This window comes from Struthio camelus, chromosome 1 (assembly GCF_040807025.1).
Source record: "Struthio camelus isolate bStrCam1 chromosome 1, bStrCam1.hap1, whole genome shotgun sequence".
NCBI classification, from domain to species: Eukaryota; Metazoa; Chordata; class Aves; order Struthioniformes; family Struthionidae; genus Struthio; species Struthio camelus.
The window spans coordinates 150,438,212-150,461,141 of NC_090942.1; the positions used below are offsets into that span (position 1 = coordinate 150,438,212).

A 22,930-nucleotide genomic window follows, 5' to 3' on the forward strand; every position below is an offset into this window, starting at 1 on the left:
GCCCCAGACGACTAGCAGCACTTGACCGGGCTTCAGGGGCCTCCTAAACATATGGTAGAACAGTCTCAGCTTAAATTTGGGTAAGAGCTGAAGTTAGTAGCAGACTGAAGATACACTCTTTTTTGATGGCTGGTACACATTAATGCCCTGCACACACACACATAAACACACCCACATCCCTTTTTGTTTTGAAGTGATGAATTCACTACCGTATAGCAATTATCCAATTCAGAAGTGAGTCATATTAACTACCAGAAGAGTGAAATCTGTCCACGCAGTAACTCTCGGCGTTATAAATCTCTTTGAAGCATATCCTATTGGAGGGGCTGTTTCTGCTTTTTTAGGGGAAATTGCAGGGGCTGGTTTTGCTTTGGTGGCATGGAAGCTAGCCATGCAAAGAAAGACAAGAGATAGAGGCTCCAAGCCAAACCCCAATCAAATGAGATCTGAAAACTCTTAATGCAAATTCCAGCCCTGTGCTGGAATCCAGTGAAACCTTCAAACTCATTGTTATTCATTAAGCAGATTGAAGGAGTGAAATGAAATTCAACAAATTGTCCGCCTCTGCAGAGTACAATATGTTCATTTTAAAGGGAAAATAGTGTACGGATGGAAGGTGAAGCGTGGAAGTCATTCTTACATGGGGGTTGGGGTCAAATGTTTTTAAAAATCTATGTCCTTTCAGTGCACTTGTAGATCAACTCCTTGGCCGTTCCTTTTAGCTTGCACTGGTAGCAAAGGCCGCCTCTCTGCCTCTGCCTGCTGTGTGCACTGATGTCAGGACATCACAGGTGCATGTATGGGTTTACAAGTGGCTCACTGAGGCCCCTTTAGGAGTCAGATTCTTGGCTGATCCTTTATTAACACTAAACTCTTGATTCAGCCCAGCTCCTGTGACACTCTATGGGAGCTAATTGAAATTTTCTACGTTGTCTGCTCAATTGAAACACAACATTAAAAGTGAGTAGGGAAGACTTTTTCTTTAGTCTTTGTGCAAATTACCTGCTTTCTGGCATTTAAGGGTTTCATTTTGTTATGATATATGGACAGACCAGTTTTTTATTTGCTCTGTTATGGTAAAAGCTGCATCAGAGCATAGAAGAGTTTTTGTAGAAACATTTTGAAAGAGACACTGTCCAACAAAGGACTCTTACTAGACAAGATCAACAAAGCAGGAGAAGAAACAAAGTCATATTTTCTCCAGTGGTACATGGGAGCTGAGGTAGAAAAAACACATAGCTTGCTCAGGTACTCCGTGCAGAGATGGGTTTCAGCCTTGCCTGTGTATGTATCATGCTGCTGCTCTGCTGACCTGGAGGGTAAGACCTGTCATGTCGAAGTTCAGAAATGCCCAAGTGAGACTCTTCCCGTCTCTGCTCACTCTTCCAGTTCCCACCTGGAAACTAGAAAGGGAAAAAAGGTACTTGTCAGATTTATCAGATCTGTTTTAGATGCCTACTTTGAGATGAGAGAAATTACACTCAAGGAATGCCTGTGTCTTTCCACTGGCTACAAAGGGAACCTGGAAAAAGTAACTGAGAGGAAGACGTTAAATTAGATGCAGACATTAAATGGGATGATGCTCACCCAAAATAATTAAAGGGTAGCAGATGTTAGGGGTAAGCAGGTTTTTTTCCATCATGCATCTTTTATTTGCCAAAGTAGAAATTGTAAGAAAACCAGTTCTTTGAGGTCCTACAGCCTGAAGATTGCGGCGTGATGTTCAGAACTTGCCTGATTAATATTTAATTCTAGTCAGTCATCCACACCTAACAAAATGCCTCACTTACAACATTTCTCTGAGCTTTGGTGGCTTATTTTTGAATTTGAAATCATCTTTTAACTGGAATAACACTTTTTATTACCACGGTTCCTTTCTTCCAGTGAGTGCACAGCATGGTACGGTTGTTAACTGAGCCTCTCAGCATATTACAGCCCTCTCTTATTGGTGCAAATAAATCGATAAGCAGGGATTTCTCTCCAGAGCAAGCCTTGCCTTTCTGATGTATGCCATGCCTGGCAAGAGGGGGCCCTCATCAAGGTCAATCTGTCGTGGCACAGCATACCCTCATATGTGGTGACCGAGCTCTCATAACAAATTAGTAGCCGAGCCAAGAATGAGCTCGGGGTACTCATTACACCACCCCGACTCTCTGGTTTGTTGGTTGTGTTTGGACAATGAAAAGTCACTCTGGAATGAAATTTGGCCTAGCAGTCCTTAACGGAAATGTGTATTTGTTTGAGACGTTTTGGAAGCAAGGTGGTGGGGGTAGGTTACCTGCCTCTTCTTGTATCCCGGACTGCATAGGCCCTGAATGCTTTGGGGTGGAGTCAGACCTGCTGCCGAGGTACCTAAGGTAAATTCAGGCACCTGCAAAGGAACCCAAGAACAGGGCGAGTGTTTTAAAACATCCACAGACAGCTAAGCCTCATTTTCTCAGCTGAAGTCAATTTCCAAACGGTTCAAAACACTAAAAAGTTCAATTACCCATCTTACAGAGAGGGCGGCAGCGAGGCGAAGTCCTGCGCTGCCCCGGCAGCGGAGCTCCCTCGCTGCTGTGTTTGCTCTGTGCCTATTCCCGCCGCCTCCCTGCCTCGTACAGAGGTGCCAAGTTCAATTGCCATGGCAACGGCATCGGGCAGGTGTAAAAACACTGTATTCCCTCGGCTAGACGTAAAGCAAAAGCCTTCTGCTCCGGGGAAGACGACTGCCAAACGTAACGCAGATTCTCCTCTTTTTTCCTTCGCTAGCAACGTAGCGAGGAAAACTCTGTATCGCCTTTTTGTGAAGGAACCGGGGCTCCGGGATTAATTATGTTCCGCTGTTTATTTTTACTGCACAGTAGGTACCTGTACCGACACAGGCAAGAAGCATTTGGGCTATATATAATATAATCCACAAAATAGCTGAGGGACTTCCTCTCCACAGCATATACGGGCCACAAGAAGGAGACGAAGGCGCAGAGTCGACACCGCCGAGAGCAGTATTATAGAGCCGGGGCCGTCGCGCAGGTTGCTCCTCACAAGCCAGAAGCAGAAAAGGCAGACATCGAGTTTCTTACCCCATTTCGAGGCTACACGTGGCTGCTGCTCCTCTTCGTTCGTCTCGCTTAAAAGCCTTGCACACCTTGGAAAAGCCCTGAGAAGTGGCGACCCCTGCACGCACACACGCTTTCATGACGTTGCAAACGCAAGTGGAGACGGCAGGGTAATCCAGCAAGGTGGTGACAGGTCTCTGAAGAAGAAGAGGGGGAGGCATTTGGCCACATTTAGCTGAGTAGCCATCGGCTCGTGTACTTTCTAATCCTTCGCTCCTTTGATTATTTGAGGGCTGTCACTCATTCTTTCAAAGTTGCCTGTATTCCTCACAAAAGCTCTATTTTACGGTCGAACATGCCAGAAATAAATAACCATGGAGCGGAGGTCGGAGAAAAGTTAATTGCAATGAATGGTTGAATCCCAGAGTAATCTAAGTTTCTAAATCATGGGTACTGATTTTTGTGTCGTTCTCTTTGGATTTTGTCTCCATTTTTGTCCCATCGTTGTTCTTGGCAGTTTAAAACAAATTACTCTAACTTCTCATTACCTTTGCAGCCAAAATTACGTTACCAGAGGGGCGCGTTGCACACAGACATTATTCTGTTCAGACTGACAGCGCTGGCCACTGAGACATCTCTATCCGAAACACTGCTTAACGTACAGCTGACATATACAGCCACCTTGTGGCCTGTTTGTGTGGTAAATTAAGGGCACGCTTGTATGGGTGGTATTGTCAGCAGAAAAAGGAAGAGTATGGTGTCTATATAGCTCTCAGCAGTGTTTGACCGTGCTACAGAAGAATATTAAAGAAACAAGCACCCTACGATAGTTCTCCAACTTTTTCACTTTTTTCCTTCTGTATGTGCATGCTTCAAAATTGAAGAAAATGAAGAATGAAGTCCAGGAAAGAGCTGGCATCACAACTTCCCAGTCACTTTTGGTACTATTATATTATCATATATAATGATAATATATATATAATATATATATAATGATAATATATGATAATAACATAAACCATTAGATAACGGATCAGTATCCCTGTGTTTTCTGAGCATGAATGACTCTGTGATGCTATGAAACAGGTAACAATTAGAAAATGTGTATTTGCATGATATGTAGTCTTTCCTCCTGTCTCTGAGGGAGTCAAAGCCGCTTTGTTTATTTCACAGTATTATTAGCACTATCAGATTCCTTACCTCAGACCGGAAGCCTTGCAGTCCAACAGAAGGTAGAAAAATGATTCTCTGTGTCCTGGAGTGATGGGGTATAGTGTGGTCCAAGAATCAATGATGTCCTGCTGATCAGAAACGCCTCTCTGGAAGTCCTCCACCCCTTGCGCCATGAGGCTGAGGGCTACTTTATACTCCTCTGAAGAGATTCACATTCCGCCAGTAGTATACACAGCACAGTTTCACCTGAATTGCATCAACCCTACTCCAATCACATGTATGATATATCGTTAATAGAAAAGTTCACATACAAATAACTTGCCCTGTGCCCTGCCCTGGCTAGGTTATTTCAGAAGAGCCATGAGCCTCAAATTCCACTGACATAAAAGAAGGCCTCAAATTACTTCACCTCTATGAAAAATCAGGATAGTTGTATCTGTGTACCCGAATACTTAGAAGGCAAAGTTCGGGTTGTCAAGCATAAATCTTGTGTCCATAATTCATGCTCTCAACTCTTTTCATTCATTTTATAGTACAATTTCTAATATTAAGTTCTTCTAAATATAATCTGAGATGGAAGAACAGAGTAGAGAAAAGTGAAGCTCTTTTGAAAAACCGTCAGCCTACAGCATGGAAGTGAGATTTTTTTTTTTCACAGTTTCACATTCACAATTTTCCACCTTTCCAGTGTAGAAGGCTGTGGCACGCAGATTTGCAAACACAGGTTAGAAACATCAGTCTGGATTCTCAGGGAAGGCCAGAGCCCAGGAAGATGTTGCCCAGCGTGTTTCAGGCGGTTTCAGGAGGGTTTAAACAGACAAGAAGAAATTGTTGACTTTGACGAAGAATAGAAACACCTATAATTAGAAACTGTAATAACATGGGTCAGAAAGAGAGGGAAAAGCTGATATCTGCTGTCTTGGCTAATAACTAGGATCTCTGAAAGCTGCAAATGAAGACCAGTGTCACCATGTTCTGATGAACCTCTTGTCCATTGCCATGGACTTATTACCTTTTGTAATGAACCTATCAGAACAATAAGAACAAAGGTATTGTAATCAGATATTGAAGAACGATAACCTAGCAACAACTGATAATGTTACTCTGATTTCATTAATATTGAAGAAGACTTTGCCAGTCATGTAACATAACATAACATAACATAACATAACATAACATAACATAACATAACATAACATAACATAACATAACATAACATAACATCAAGGAATGTTACAAGGCCAGAGGGAGAGCAGACTGGCTTTCAGCCAGAATCATCATATAATGGCCAGATTTCATTTCAAGAATAATCAAAGAACATCAATGAAAAAAATTATAAAACTTTCATATACTTAAGAAAGTATTTGGCAAGTTTTATCACAGTTCTTAAGTCACTCTGCAACATCCTGAAATGTTATGATATGCTGAAAAAATCATTATCAGTGTTTTTTATTAAAATGAAGTTCAAACAGGTGAAGTAACTGCAACCTTGAGTGAACTGGCTAACACAGCTGTTCACAGCAATAGAATCCATTCTCTCCTTTCTGCCTTTAGCATGGTCATTGACTATATTAAAAGAAACTTAGTGAGACAGAGATGATACAAGCATTGCATGACTTAACAGCACACTACACTTAGATTTTGCTGAGGACAGAGCTATTCTCAGTGGCAGCTCAACCTACATGTGAATAAAAAAATATATACTGTTTACCACCATGAGAAAGATACAGCTTACTGGAAGAAAAAAAATAACAACTTTCATAAGAGTAAGACATAACCAAAATTATTTCACCTAAGCAGTTTACCAACAAAATAAACTGTTTTGACTTCTCAGTATTTTTCACAAATCTTTCCTGATTTCACAAAATTGATTTTTTTTTCCTGAAAATCTTTCCTGATTTCACAAAATTGATTTTTTTTTCCTGAGGGCAGTTTGGAAGTACTTATTTATGTGTGATGCTCGTATTTTAGTTTTGTTATCATGCACAGATCCTCTTGCTATGTCATAACGTGCTTGAAATACTCTATCCATTTAATGTAAAGGTTTGAAGAGCAGTCATGACTCAAAATAATTAATCAGCAGTTCTAACATGTTTTTGTCTGCTGCTGTAATGAGAGCAAGACCTGGAGTGAGATCAACGCTTTGCAGTACAGAGTGAATTAATGCTTTCTGCCTGAGTTCTGCAGATACTCAAAAGAAGGAACAACTAATGAGCATCTTTCTTACCGATGGCCACATTTTGCTCTTATTTATCTCAGGCAACAGCTCTCAGCTCAGAGAGGTTGTGACAGCTGAAGTAGAATGAGGGTGAGGCCTCTTGTCTCTTGGCCAGATCAAATGTGGCCAAAAAGAAGACTATTTTGTTGGCAGAGATAACTTTGACCTTTCAAGGGAGTTCATAAGAGAGTAACAGAAGAGCAGCAAGGCCATCCAGTTCAAATAGGTTGGAAAGTGCAGTTACCTAAGAAGAGCCTATATTCTGAATCACAAAACGCACATATTCAAAGTAACACCGTGCTAACATCCCTCTCCTATATAGCCTCCTAGCTAGAAACAATACATCTAAAAATACATCTGCTGATGAGGTCAGTAGGATTATCCCTGGAGAGAGTCATAAGGATAGGAACTAAATAACAATGCAGAATCAGAAAAAAATGGCTACCGCAGTGGGAAAAAATCAAGCTCTTTGTTCATAGTTTCAGCTTTCTTGACCAGTTCCCTTTATGTGATCTTTTTGCCGTTGGTAAAGCTTCAAGTTCAAATGAATACCGCCTAAAATGCAGCATAATTATTGTAATAAAAAATGTATTGAAAAGCAACACAAACAGCTACTAAATAAAAACCATATCCTTTTTCGAAGTAGAAGATTCTCCCGCCCCACAACCCTGAGTAAGGACAGAGATTTAGTGTAATTAAGGCTGACAGTGACTAATTTACTCATCACTAGATGATAATGCCCACTGGAGTGTGTGTGTAGGTGAAAATGGGATGGTCAAACTGTATTCACAGAATCCTGTTTCCCTGCAGTTATGCGTTTCCTGAGACTTTGATTCATGCCTGGCTCATAAGGTATTTCTTTTGTCCGCAGCAGCCTTGTGTAAAGAAGAAAATGTGCTGATGTTAAGTCCTTTGAATATGCTCCTCAAGGCGTCACCAGAACTGAGCTGCCAGAAACTTCCCAAAATAACAAGATGTGGCAGTAATATACAGGAGTCAAGTGTTTTTTTCAAATGAGTAAGGAAAAGAGTAAAATTAAACTCTACAATTGTTTTGAGGTGAAGCAAATGAGTTTCATCAAGAGTGTGATGCAGGATTACTGCAAAAGTAAGTAAAAGTCAGTAAAGCAAGTAAATGGAGGTGGAAGGAAAGCATTGGCTAGCTCAGTAACTACAGACATTCACTATGCAATTCCTTTCAGCATAAAGCAATGCCAACTGATTCCTGCTTAAATGCAATAGCCTATTTAAAAAGACTGATGGGGGGGAAAAAAAGAAAAAAAAAAGGTGAACCAAGCCTTACACTTCTGTCACGCTGTCTGCTTTCTGCTACAGCACCACCTGAAAATCTGTGCTGGGCTTGCAATCTTACTAAAGCATCTGTGCCTGGGGACCAGCCCTGCTCCTAAGTCAGCATTTTCTGCCCCTAAGGCCCAGAATGACAAAACTTGACCTTACTGACACGACTGCTCTAGAGGAAATGCAAAGGATCATTTGCGTCACTAAAACGACTCCATTGAGGCGAAAACACTGCAGCACCCAAGGCGAGCCCAGCTGAGCAGAGAGGTCCCCAAACACAACTCCGTGCAAGTCCGCATCTGCTCCCGTTGCAACGAGGGCCAAAATTGCCCTTGACTGGAGCAGGAGCAGGTGCTCTCTCATGGGGAAGGCAGTGCCGTCCTAGCACAAAAATTCTAAGGCTTTCAAATACAATAAAATCCAGCAATTGTAAAGGAATCCTTTGAGGGGATTTTGGGGGGGAAGCACCCCTGTATAGCCAGTACTGTTGCTGGAGTCCCTTGATTAGACAGAACTGGTTGAGAAACTCCCAGTCTGCCCCAGAGGGAATGGGCTGGCAGGTTAAGACGCAGTTATTTTGTAGGTGGAATAGTTGTTTTGTTTTTTAAGCTCTCTGAATCGCTTTGGGTAGCTGAGTAGAGCTGACAAGGTTAATAAAAGCTGGGTAGCTAAGAGGCAACTGTAGCACTGCTCTTTGCTGGGTGTCAAAACAAGAGGTCAAATGCACTGACTTCAGCCATGCTATGCGTGGTGTAAATGGGAAGCGTGGGATTTCTGTTTGGTTCACAACTGCACATTGATATGTTTTTTAAAAGCTCAGGGTTACACAGCCCTGGTACACTGCCCAGCTGAGCATCTCACGCTGCTGCTCTGGGTCCAGCATTTGCACCTTCAAGCTCCCAGGGCTCAGCCACGTACAGGCGTTGTTTCCAGCTGCTCCCTCCAGGCTCCTTCCCGGGGTGAAGCCGGCAGTGCGGTACCCCTGGCCAAGGGCTGGCGCTGTGGCAGCACCAGGTCCCAGGCACAGCCTCTCAGGCCTCCTCCATGCCTGGAGCCCATGTTTTCCAGAGCTCAGCCCTTGTGGGGCCAGCTGAGTGGTTTACGGTCATCCCTCCAGGGACCTCAAGTAGTTGCAGGCTAATTCTGCCACAGTGGTTTTTCTGGTCTTTGTTTTTTTTTTTTAATAACTTACTTCAGACCACACAAGAAATACACAGACCCAGGCAAAACAGCAAATCAACTATATGCTGCACCACCCTCGCTGTGCCTCAACCCTGTAAATTGTTATTTGAAACTGAGGGAAAGGCAACTCAGGAGAGGAGTTTCTGTTCTCTCTCTGGGTGCAATGAATATGGCTGGCATTTGTATGACAGAGGCTCTCAGATTTTGCTGCCCAAGTCTTTCAAATGGGCCCATGAGACATCTATATTCTCTATTTTCTACTATGCAATAGCCCCGTCTCCGCTTTTTTGAGGTGATCAAGGTCCCTTAGAGCACGGGTCGTATCTTAGGGAATAAAATGTCTTTTCCAAATAATCACATACAACACCAACAAAATAAGGCTTATTTAAATAATACTCTGGCAAAGTTGTTATATACTATCAGTGTTGTTTTCACAGAAAGCAAGTCAATTTTATTTGAACTCGTCTCTACTGCACGTTAAGGGCACAAGGCTGTATTTGTTCAGGAAAAAAATGCCACTACTGGAGTTATAAATGCTAAACAGGAATCAGTTAATTTCTTGATTAATAAAACAAAAAATAAATAAATAGTTTTAAAATAGTTTTAAAGTATGCCTTATTCTAATCTGAAGATTTTGGCATGTCTAATATATGAGGAATTCCAGTTTGAGCCTAAGTTTTATCAGCTGCTTAAAAGAAGCAGTAAAGTTCTCCTCTCAAAAATAGACCATCCTTTGGAGCGGAGAGCAGCTAGGTACAAGGTTCTGCAAATTCCTTGTCCTCTGCTTATCATTAGACACAAGAACATTAGTAAAGTACATAGCATTAATCATGTATGGGAGTATTTGCAGCAGTGAGCCATCATTTGGTCCCACTGTGCTGCCGAAGACACGCAATATTAGAGCAAGGGAACAAATTGCAGAGTCAGTCCATCCTGTTTCAGTCACATCTGCTCAGTAAAGACCTCTCCATATGGAAATCAGTAGAGTACTGCCTAATTAGGTATACTGGACCAGGTCTTACTGCCTAATTAGGTATACTGGACCAGGTCTAGCATCCAATGAGAGTCTTTTCAGGGAAACTGGATATGGGTAGGAGTACTGATTACATGTTTCTGACACTGGCTGCTGCGGAAGAGAGAATACCAGATGAGATGTACTATTCTAGCAAGTGCTAAGTTCTTAATTTAGACACTTTATGGAAATTGTTGAAAAACATTCTAATTGGAAGCAAATTCTGCTTCTCCAGCATGTAATTTTCCCCACTTTTTAGCACTGAGGCATTTGCATGAAAACAAGCTCTTTGTTTTTAAAACTCCACTGCTCTTGTTGTTTATTCCCCACTGGAATTCATCATCCTGTGTTTGCACAAAGCGCGATAATTGGTTGTTGCGGAAGTGTTTCTATCAAAAAGAAATGATGATTAATAATCAGGAATGAATGGTTGCATAATAGAGATTAGTAAAATAAACACCATTCTAATAATAACGCTAATCTGCATGAAATGAATCTCTTCAAATGCTTTCAAAAATAAACTTATCCAGGTGATAGGAATCACCTCAAAACATGAAGAGCAATAAGAACTGCAGGAGCAAGAACAGGCGGAGACTGACTGAATCGGTGAGAGCGTTGTGTTTTGCAGTTGTTAATAAGACCAAAATTGTACAGTGAGCTACTTGTGTCCCAAGCCAAGCTAATATTTATAGGACTCAAATGCATACTTCACATATGCAATCCTGTGACCCAAAATACATGTAATAATGAACTGCTGCAATTGGAGGGTTTCTCCATGTCATTTATTCCTAAAATTCTTGAGAGAAGGAGAGGTTTGCATTATTTCAGATAAGTTTGATGCGGACACGGAAGGCTTCATTCTGTGGCCAAGATTCACGAAACCCAGAAACTGTGAAGGTCAGACACAGGGGATTCTGTTTCTAAATATCCTAGGAAATCAGGGGGGATAGTCCTCCAATGGGCTTTTGCTCAGATCACAATCCTGAGACAGTTGTTGAAGTCCATGAGAGCCTGCCAGTAAATCACAGACCCCTGCAGACCTTCAGGGCTCAAGTATCCTCTTCCTTGCCAAAGAACTCCCTAATTTTCCCTTGTAAAATACATTTCTTCTTTTCCTCTTCCACGTGGTTCCCACTTTCATGCTACAGCCATGCTATTTCATTGGGGAAATCCTCTTACCCACTAGCTAACCTTAGAGCAATACTGTAAGGATCTGGATGCCGAGCCAGGATTCCCAGTGCCTGGATATACCCATGTCCAACCTACAAGGAGGAATGGCCTGCTGCATACTAAGTCACTTGGAGTCAGGTTTAGCACCAGTCAGAATTTAAGGATAAATATTATTTATTTTAAAACATTGCTAACATCCAGTTTCCACCTTTTTTTTTTGTTCTTGTAAGAGCAACAGTAATATCACCCAACTAGCATCAGGTTCAATGGTCTGAGGTTGTTTCTGCCTCATCTTCCATCTTTTTCTCTTTCATCCCACCTCCCCTCTTCCTGGGAGGCAGTAAAGTGAGGGACGCGGAGGAGCACCTGGGTCGTTCTTTTCTGCCAGCCCTAACCAGCATGCTCAAATCCTGCTTGCTTGCTTCTGACCTAAGAAACTGCCCTCCTTGCTGCCTGTGATTGGACATTAAACACTACTTGGGGCTCCATGTCTGGTAAGGAGGGAGGGGGAAATCACCATTTTCCTTTCCTTTCCTTTCCCACAGGTGGTTTCATAAACTTTTCAATAGCAAATCTTAAATAACATATTCCTGGCTTTAGGCTGCTTCTCTATTACAGCATCCTGAGGACACACTGATAAATCCTATACACAATATTATGATAAGTATTAACATTCAGTCTTCTTGCTATATGTGTAGCTTGCATTATCATTCTACTATCATCTAAGTCTAAACATGATATTTTAAAAAACATAGCTGGTTGCTTTATCATCTGCAGCTCTTTAAGACGGTCTGGTTAACAGGGCCTTTTGTGGGGTCACGGGGGGAAAAAACGTGACTAAACTGATGGCCTCAAATTTTGGGCCACCGTTGCTATGGAAAAAGGGTTACACAGTAATGAGGGAATGTCACCTCCGTATTGAAGCAGGCTGGAGGAGTGTATCTGCCTCTCTCCTTGCCACGCCATAGCTGTCACGCAGAGGCCAGCCTGGAACGGGGGTAATGGCTGCAAACTTTTTTTCAGGTCTGGCTGTCAATTGCCTCATATCACTAAGCAAAATAGTCATATAGATTTTCCTACTCTGCCTACCTAACAACTAAGTTCAGCTGGGTGATCAACGAAAAAGACAAAATTGGAGATATGTTCTAAGATCAGCCCTATCTTAAGTGGGCATGTTTCAAATGAAGTTAGGACTTCCATTTTTCAAAAAGGGCAAACTTTGCTGCTTCATATGAATATATTTTCTATAAATTGCTTTGATTTAGGGTTACTTCAACATATGTCCATCTAAGATTTGTGCATACTGTATTTAAAAAAATTATAGAATTTACTTCTCAGTGAATGTTATTTTTATATGATAGGAAAAACACTGAACAAATGACTAAAAATAAGAATTCTCCAAAGCATGAACCTGTTTCAGTCTTGATTGCCTCCCAGATCTGGTTCTTGGCAGACAGAGGAACGTCTGAGTTTTAAAGATGGGGCACAAAGGTATTTCCAACGTAAACATCATTCTGACATATAAACACAAAAACAGAGTCCATAACATGGACTATAAATTATTTCATGCTTGCATTGCTAAGATTCAACTGAAACCTTTATATAACTGTCTTTTGCCACAAGCGTTGCCAAAGCTGGTGATCTATCTTCTCACTTAGTGAAGGACTGTGTCTTGTCTGCTCATACTGATGTCTTTGGTATGGACTGGATGTGCTTATTTCTCAGTTTTGGCAGGTAGACAGTTCAAGGTCCAGGTACAACCTCTCTGCATTCAGCCTTTCACTGACTAAGCAAATTAGTCAGTGGGTGTCATGGCACAGGAGGATTTGGAAATGCTCTTTCACTTGCTCTCTTGATCAAGAAGTTAGCTTTCTGGTAAAAATATACATTATCAGACAGTGAAGGGGAAGGGGAATCTCTCACTCTTTCTTTTGCCAATTAAAATGCATTGAAGTAATTAGCCGAATTCAAAGTCAGCCTTATTCATGTGGGTCGTCTTAAACTTGTTCAGTAAATAGAGCTATAGCTGTAGCTATTTTTTGCAAGTGATCTTCTCTGGCATTTGTACACAAGTAACAGCTCTCAAGCCCTACACAGGCATGCAGGAATCCTTCATCATGTTCATGTTAGACAAGAAATATTCAGTTCAAAGCAAAGCAATGAGATATTGGTAGGCAAGCAAAGGGATAGTATCTTGGATGTGTACATGTTTGGATTTCCAAAAGGTTTTGAACAGGCTCTTCACCAAGTACTGTTAAGAATCTAAGTCATTGGGATATATGTGGGAAGACATTCTTCTTAAGTAAGACCTGGTGAGAAAATGCAGAACAAAGGATTGAGGTATGGTCCAAGTTCACAGTGGAGTGGCTTTCCCAGCAGGATCCAGCAAAGATTTGAGACCCCTGCATTAAATAGCATATTCATATATGACTTGAAAAAGGGGGCGGGGGGAACTGAAATGACAAAGTTCACAGAGGATGCAGAATTATTCAGAAGAGTCACACCTAATTGTGAAGAAAAGCTGAAGCAGAGCTGGTCATGCAGAGCTGCAGAGGGATTACACAACAGGGACATAACGGCAGGCAAATGTCAGTGTCAGTAAGTGCAAAATAACACATACAGGGAAAACATAACCTTAAACTATATCTGATGGACTCTAAAGTAGGTGTAACCAGTCAGGAAAGAAATCCTGGAGCCATGTGGATAATCCTCTGGAAACAAGTCAGCGCTGCACAATGGCTAAAAAGGCATTTGGGGAATTACTTGCAAAAGAATAACGAACAAATAGAATATATCATTATGCCAGTGTATAAATCCCTGGAGCGCATATTCTTTGAATATTCAGTATCATTCTGGCCGTGTCATCTCAAAAGGAATATAATAGGATTGGAAACAGTGCCAAGGGGACAACAGGATAGTATGACTTCCATATGAGGAAATGGCTAAATATACCAGGAGTTCATTTTGGAAAAGATATGATTGAAGGAGTATATAGGGCTCCACAATCAGCAGTATTGTGGCTAAAGTGAATAGGGAAAGGTTGTTCACTGCTTCATATTTTTCTGGGAACAGTGACGTGATCTAGCAGCAAAGGAACTACTTTTTCACCTAGCACATTATGGTGTCACTGAACTCCTTGACACAGGATAACGTGAAGCGCAGAAATAGAAATCATTTCAAAAGGGGATTAGATCAGTTCATGAAGCTCCACAAAAGGCTGTTAAACATAATGGTCTGCCTGCAGCTACTTACGGAGGAAAAACCCTCAACCACAGACAGAATGAAGCTGGAACGGTATACCAGGTAATACCATGTGTATACTCCACACCTGCCATCAGCATCTGCTGCTGGCCACTGGCAAAAAAAAAAAAAGAAAAGGTGGGGAGCAGGTGTCCGGTCCACAGCTCACTGGAGTTAGAGACTTGGTTTCCAGACATCCGACAGTGTGAAATTCAATGTATATCGGCCTATCAAATCACAATGAATAAGTTTGTTTTACTAGTGTCAGAGGAGACAAATGCACAAATGTTAGTTAGCCCCGGGGTTTCTTCAGGAGTGAGTTGACTATTTTCTTCTGAAACAAAGCCAAGGTACTCTTGTGGGGAGACTTCACTTCAGAGATTGCTGAAAAGAGATAGAAGGGACAAGACAAAACCAGGTTTGGATCTCTCCACCCTATGCAGCCCTCTAACATCATTCCAGTTGGCTTTGCGCCCTCAAACTCTTATTTCTGCTCACACACCATTCCCCAGGGCCTGCAACCCAGACAGCAGTTTCGTGCTGTAAAAGCAACACTCTGGTGGGCTGCAGCACAGCCTTCCACTTTCCCAGACACTTCAAATGAAAAGAGAAAAAAAAAGGAAAAACAACCCACACAAGAAAGCCACCGGAGTGCCTCATGTGGCCCAGGGAAAACTCAGGACCAAACTGTACGCAGCGTGAACACAACTAGTGCGCTCTGCGGGGCAACAGCAGGGAGCAAGGTGGCCTCAAGCCTGGCTTCGCCCTGTGCTCTGGAGCACGCATCTGCACCATCTACCTGCCCGTGGGGCTGCACTCCCCATCACTGCGGGTAGGGGGGTTTCACCTGGCACCTCGGACACCCCCGCATCTGCAGAGCCCCAGGAGGTGGAGGGCAGTCTAGTCTTCTGATATTGAATCTTACTAGAGACTTTACATTGCTGTTGGCAAGCTGAACAAGCCCAGGACTCAGAAGCAATCCTGAGGTCTCAGAGATAAAAGCCAGAGGAACCTGAGGGGAAGAAGTGAAAGCAAATCTCACAAAGATCAAGTGTGTGAGGAGAGGGAGATGCTGAGCAACAGCGAGTGGGTCCATATAGGGTGAGGAGTTGTATGCGAAGGTTTAAGTCTGTCCTAGAGATGTTCTGCCTGTTGGAAGCTGAGTGAAGGACCACGAAACTTTTGAAAAACATCAGGGAGCTCTGAGGTCAGAGAAATCTGAAGCCAGCAGCAACTCTAGCTAGAATTTTCCCTGCAAACACTTCCTCTTCTCTGGTAGCCAAATGAAGATTTCTGATTTGCTGCCTCAGCTTATCCAGAAGGCCTTGTACCAGGCAATGCACTTTTATTATTTTTAGCATACCCAGTAAAATTCCATTTTGTTTCTAAAACACCCTAGTTCTACCAGCCTTTACTACCGAACCTTTGCTGAGGCCATACAGTTTTACAGGATTATAACTTCTGCAGTTTAGCATAATCAGGTTCATCAGATACTAAGACATCTAAAAGTGCAGAATCTGAAGGAAATTATGAAAATATCAGTCAAAATAAGAAACTACGTTTAACATAGGAGTTGTATTTACTCAGCTTAAGCAAGCAAGGACTGCACGTGAGCATTTAGGCTTTAGAACAATATAGAAGCCATATTAACAAGCAAGCCTGATAGTATTTCATTATGATCATGGGAGAAACTGAATTATTGCAAATTACACCTTCTATGTATGTGATACGTAGGAAATTTACTGTAGAAATTACAGGACTACGTGATAGATAAACTCCAGGAACAAAGTGGATATTTAAAGAGCCCTAATAGTTTTAAAAGGCTGAAAATAGTAGAACCCGGTGCTTGTTAAATTAATGAAACACTAAAGTATTGGAACAGTTACAGGATCAATGTATTTATGTACGATTAAAAGAAATTAAAAAGTACAGATATTCAGCACATAATGAGAAAGAAAATCACGCAAAAAAGGGTAAAGCGTTGACAGTGCAAACTTATGTCAGTAGAAAGAAGGAAGATAAGTATAAAAAAAAGGTACTTGAAAACTGGTACTTTTATGGAGAAAAAATATTCCCCCAAGGGTAGTATTTCTGAAATAGTTGCCAGAACATACTATCCAAAGTCAGTTTAATGAAGGTATGAGTATATGAATAACTAATCAGGTCTATAACTTGTGTAGTTTTATGCTTTTATATGAATTTTTTTCGCTGGTTGAATTTTGTTAAAATTAAAATTGTACTTTAGCCTCATAAGTCTTGGAATATTTTCCATTTTTCTTTCCTCTTGCTAGGTCAAAATACTTCTTGCACTTGAAGGAATTCCTGTAGCTAAGCAGAATGAAAGCAAAACTTAGATATCTTTAAAAGGAATATAAATATTGCTAATTTATTGCAATTTCATTAGTAGTCCACTAAATGAGGATTGGAGACTCAGGTTTTATCCCCTCTCTAGGAAAACAAACCCACCTCTCACCTCCTAATCCCCAGGTGATGGTCTCTGGGGGAGATGGTACTGCGCAAGGAGGCTCAGGAGAGGAAGGATGTCCTCACCACATCCTCTGTTGCGTTTGCATAGCAAAGATCAGGAAGAGAGAGGGCAGGAGAGAGTTAGACCTAGAGGTTATACACTTATCTTGGGTATGAAAGTCATAAGCCTCAGTCTCTGCTCAAGAGCTATATTTTTCTTTTTCCAGTCATTGCTTAAAATGCATAAAGTTCCTGGGAGCAGCCAGCAGCACTCAAGACTCTTGTCTTACACTGAATCCTTTACCCTAGGCTATGGAGGCAGACTGCATTTACGCATGTTTGAGGCAGGCAGGAGCCCCTAAGCTTGTTGCATTCAAATAAGGACACAGGTCTCAGCCATGAGGGGAAAACCAGCAGCCAGGACTGCCCTGCTGTTTTGAACATAGGTGTCCTGACTACAAGCACCATCAGCTGAGAGAGCCCCACTCTCAGCTGGGGAGGGACAGTGGTGATGTCCTGCTCCCAGAGGGGGATGTTATCTCTCCTCTTTTGTTTCCAATTTTGGGGAGGCAGAAGTCTTCCTGAAATGCAAGGTTTCATCTTTGCTGGCCTCTCCCACAGACAGACACAGGACTACAGAAATAATGAGGTTTGGTATCAGCTGATTGGCAGCTGAAAGGCATTTAAGTGCAGCTGTTGCGTTTACAGTGCACATCCTAGAGTCTCTGAAGAGGTTTTCAAGAGTCAGACTTGAAGGAACTCTATTCCAGTCATGAAAGTTTAACAGCATGCATGGCAGGCAAAGCTGGCATGCAAGCCTGGGGTGAGACCAGGGACACATAACCTCAAGCTCCTTGCCTACTGCCTTTAGCCGCCATGAATCTTACCTTCTTTACAGGAGAACCAGGTCAGCCAGGAAGGGAAAGTGTTCCCATACGTTTGGTTCACTGTGTTGCCAGCTGGAGAGGTCACTTTCTTCAAATAAGGGCAACATGTTTAGGAACCCTCTGACTCCTGAGATGGCATGGATCCCACGCCTCCCACTTCCCTGGCGACAGCATTAACAAGATGGTCATGTATACAAATACGCTGCTTCTTTCTCTTTCTAGAGCAGTGACCTCTACAGAGCTCACCAAAAATCTTCTGCAAGTCTCTCTCCTCGGATGAGGACCCCAAGATATGTAGGCGCCCAGGTGTATCCAGTAGTCCTCCACATGCTAGGGAGGTGTGCACAATCCAGAGGGGACAAAATTACTGTACTGTGCTTAGCGCTGTCTGTATCTCTCTAGGGAGATCCCTGTGCTGTCGGTTTCAGACAGACCCGTTCCAAGGTGTCTGGGGCTGACTTCAGAGACCTAAAGCTTGAATGTTATTTACGTTACAGGGAGCTAAGCTCCTGACTGGATCTAGCCATATGCTGTCCTCTTGCTTATGAATTTTGGCAAATCCCAGAAGACACCTGATGATATTTTTAGCTGCCTAAATTCCCTTGTTAACCTGGTCTACAATGAATAAGGAAGGCCTGCTGTCTGTATGAGCAACATGAAAGGCTCGAGTCTATTGTCACCTTAAGCACTATTGAATGTTCCTCGGCCTAACATCTGAAACACCCAACAGAAAGATCTGACAGCTACATGCTCGCTCGCAGCTCATCCACCCCAATCCAGCCACCTCTGGCCTTGTCCAGAGTTTTCTGGTGTCAGGCATGAATGCTTTTAGAGGAGGGAAATTTTCAGGTGAGTCACCAGTGTTCTGTGGAAGGCAAGAAAGGAAAAAATGTAGTATCGGATCCAAAAGAGGATAAGCTCAATGATCTTGTTTCTCAGGCTATTCATAGACCATGTCAATAAAACTCCCACCTCAAGGTCCTGTTTCCCCAGTCTTCTCCTGCACTGAGGTCCTCCTCTGCTTTGCAGTTCCCATGTAAGGAGCACATCTTTTGGTATGATGATAGTGGCACCTACCAGCTGTGGCACCTATCAGCTGTCAAAATGCTGACATGGGCAGCTGGGTATACCAACTTTAGTTTAAGGGGAAAAAGTTCTAAACTTATTCGCTGTTGTTTGTGACCATTAGCAGCATTTGCTTTAATTTTTGCTTCCTCTTCCCTACCTCTTTTAAGGCCCATCCTGCTCTTAATGTCACCACTGGCCCTACTGAGGCCCACCCTGGTTTACAGTAAGACTTAACCTTTAAATTCATCACTGTCGATTCATTAGTTAAAATCTTGACCAACTATTCAGAAAGTCAAATAAAAGTTGGAAGTTGTTGGAGTTATTGTCCAAATGCTCTGCTGATAAGAGCTCAACAAATCTAATTGGCTATATTACAGAAAAAAAAAAAATCCCTTTCTTTACATAAGCCTACTACAGACAGCCATACTCCTACAACTAATCCAACGACTTCACAGCTAGTTACTCTTCCAGCATCAATTAATTCCCTTACAATTTAGGCAGTAGAGGAAAACAAGCTCTGCAGCTGAGATTTACACACCCTCTATCACGTATTCATGGAAATTGAAAAAGATCTTTCAACAATCTGCAGGATAATGCTTCTTCCTGGCTCATGTAGTATACTCAAAAACAAGGCGGATTGTTTGGCCTGTCGTTTCTTCATGCAGTAACAGTTCTGAGCTGCCATTATTTACAGTTTGAAAAGAATGTCTAATTGGACAAATGATACTGAATGATTTAAACACTACAAAATCATCACGGATTCATTTTAGTGCTCTCGAAGCACAAATATCTGCAGAATTGGATGAGCTATAAAGGCAATTAGACTGTGGGCTAAAGTCAAAGCAACAAAGATCCCCATCTGTTGTGCTTTGGATGTAGTGAGCTTTCAAGACCTTGGGAGCTCTATCTCCGTTCTACTGTTCAACCATGATTTTGCACTGAGAAACTGCAAGTGGAACCAAATCCAGCACCTTTCTCTGGAAAGAACCAAAAAAAAAAGTGTATTTTTCCTCTAAGATGTAGTCAGTGCTAAAGATTTTAGCTTAAGTTTAGTTAAGTATAAACTTAGTCAAGACTGGAGCTGTTTTCTAAGTAGAAGTCTTGGTGAAGCCAGATGAAGTACTAACTGCTAAGAGAAAAGGATGAAAAGAGAAGGGACCTGAAAATCAGACACCAAGACATGATTCTATCTTACTTAATACAGTCATGATAGAAATATAGCATGTCCAGGTCCCTTTGTAGGTACTGGAGAGACAGGCACTTCGGAAAGATATTTAGACCTTGTGTTGGGTGATACACGTTTTGGGTTTGCCCATCGCTGTCCACAGATGACAGAAACAGTCGAGGACAGCGGTGTTCCTGCCTTTGGATTCTGTCTCATTTAGGTACTAATGTTAGGTGTGCTGAGTATGAGCCAGTCCTATAAGTAATTTTCTTCTTGTGCTTAATTTCATCTTCATGATAAACAAGCAAAAATCATAAAGATCTTAAATTATAGCTACTGTCTTGAACTTGGCTAACCCTGGGCTCTGCAACCCTCAAAGACGTCACATGTGATAGGACAGGAAAAAATAGCACCTCACATTGAGGGTACCACACTGAGGGCAGGCTCAGATGCCAGACACACACTGGAAGCTAATCATTAAGTCTTCCGAACCATTCATCTTTTGTGGCCCTCTCAAAGTTGATTGAACATTCATTCACTGCTTGGTAATGACTGAAAATTTCTGGATAGTAGAACAAAGCATTCAGTTCTATTTTGTCATATTCTGGAAAGCTATTTATGTCTTTTTTATATTTGTATTAACATTGCTCCATTAACAAGCATGATAATTATTTATAAACTAAAAAAGTGGTAAATATGTTTGGGTGCAAAAGGTATTAGAGAGAGGCTGTTGCCTGATGTGAAAGAGATTGGTGTAATTCCTAATTTTTCACACAAAACCTTGCTTCCAGCAGTGAATTGCTGTAAGTATTAATAAATCTTTTCTATGATATATTTAAACACAGCTGGTGAACACTGCAAGACATAAATCACAGAAGGTGGCATTTTTAACTAGTAAATAAAAAATAAATGAAAATTTCATCACATATTTTTAGAGAGTGTTTGACAACAAGGACCTACGAGTGACTTTTTTATTCATAAGAGCTCTAAATGGGCAACAACAAACACTGGAAGTCTATATTGGGACTGCATTTCTGAAGCAACACCCTGTCACAAAAAGCTGAGTTATGAATACCTCCCACTGAGAAAAATGATAGAATCTGGCCCACAGCATACATCAACATCCACTTTGGTCAATCTTAAAAGAATCTGGAGGACAAAGCACAAAGTGCTTTGGAGGGATGGGATCAGATGGACCCATTCAGAGACCTTAGAGTTTGTCCTAAACAGGAGAGAAATCTTACACTTTTGTAAACAAAAGAAAACAAAGCAAACAATAACAAAGGTGGGGACAAGTTGGCTGGAAAGTGCCAAGCTCAAGATGTAAATGGAAATAATAAGCTTCAATTCGCCATTATCAGGGAGTAATATGCATGGATGTACAGGGTGAAAAGTATGTAGTTTATAATTTCTCCTCCTATGAATAAAATGCAGATTTGACTCCACATGCTTAACCCTCAGAATGCACAGTGCATACATTGCAAATTGGGATGTAGCAGCACTTGGTCAAGATGCCAAAGTGTGAACATCCTGAGTCTCACCTTCTGCTCTGTTGTCCACGTTAGACGACAGCGTAGTGCAGGTCTTCGGCCCCTCTCTGAAACAGGTCCTCCCAGACTCCTGTGAGTGTTAGCAGATGCAGACAAGGGACTATGTCCTATCCTCATTCAATTTGCACGTGCAGTCATGATAGCTCAGTAGGCAGATGTGGTGACAGTCTGTGTCAAAACCTATCAAGTGAGACTGTCATTTTTGTTTTTTAAAGAGATGCAGGGCAGGTTTCTCCAGTTTAGATTATATACAATTGAATTTTCAGTTTCTTAGAGTTCACAGAACTCTGCTGCAGTATATTCAAGCTACAGAAGTCATATCATGAACACCTTTGCTATATGTCTTATTTAAGAAATTTGGAAACAAATTTGAAATATTAAACTTTATCTTAAAGTTTGTTCTTATATCTGATACTTCCTACGTTAAAGAAAATGTTCCCCACTACCAGGAACTACAAAAACCTTTTCTGAAAGAAAAGTTACCTAGAACAGCTTAGCCTCTTGTTTTAATTGGCCCATATACAACAGAAGCAGCCTAGGATTTTTGCTGGGATCTGAGACATAGGTGTGTCCTTGTACATATATTAGATTTTGATGCTACAGTGAAAAGTAAGATTTGCCTTTGTCCATGGGAGAAGGAATGGATTCTTGACAAATTTCATACTACTGTCATTTTGAAAGTGTCAGATCTCCACTTTTTTACTTCCTTGCATTGAATTAGTCAACTTTTGTGGTTTGAAATCCTCTTCTTCAAATGGATTGTTGAGGAAGTGTGTAAGTGTGATTTCCCTGGGTGGAAAAACTAATAAATCCCACATTTTCAGTAAGTTGGTCCAGATTTTTATGGCACAGTCCTTTGACAGAGCTGAGGAATGGTACAAGGTCATTAAATCAGTGGAGTTATACCTTCAATTTTATTTTCTTCATTTGGTTTAGATGGTGCTGAAAATATTTTTCCTTTTTAAAATAAACACAGGTAAGCTTTTTCATTCACCAAGGTTATAGCTGGGGGAAAGGACAGGGGAAAGTTAAATTGAATTTGCTCCATTAGACTGTTGTTCGCATAATTACTACGATACTGAGATTATGCATCTGTTACTATCTGCAGGTGTTAAGTGCTGGGCAAGATTTTTGTGACACTACTATGACAATTTTAAAAAGCAACATCAACTTAAATATTAAGTAGCAACATTGTGCATATTTAGCATTTTAGGTAAGCTTCCATTTCTGATTACTTTGGTCTACTTATGTGTCTACAACTCTACAACTCTACGACGACACTTTTAAAACTGAGCATCATATAACAAAAATATTTCTTGCATTGTGATGCAGTCATCACAGCAGCAGACCGAGAGATATTAATTTTCTCAATCTGCCCCTGAACAAAGCATGACCTTTCTCTGCCTCTCTATGTTTGTAAAAAAGACTTCTAAACTACCTACCTCAAGAGACTGTGACCTGAT

At 41.5% G+C, this 22,930-nt stretch overlaps 1 long non-coding RNA gene across 1 annotated transcript; it reads right to left on the reverse strand.

The window, feature by feature from the left end:
- Window positions 1–1,015: 1,015 nt before the first annotated feature.
- LOC104138668 (uncharacterized) lies at window positions 1,016–21,847 on the reverse strand. Its single transcript, XR_011137118.1, has 4 exons — window positions 21,459–21,847; window positions 4,239–5,081; window positions 2,279–2,371; window positions 1,016–1,403 (listed from the first exon to the last, which is right to left on the reverse strand). It is a non-coding gene; the product is annotated as an uncharacterized lncRNA (long non-coding RNA).
- Between the last annotated feature and the right edge of the window lie 1,083 nt (window positions 21,848–22,930).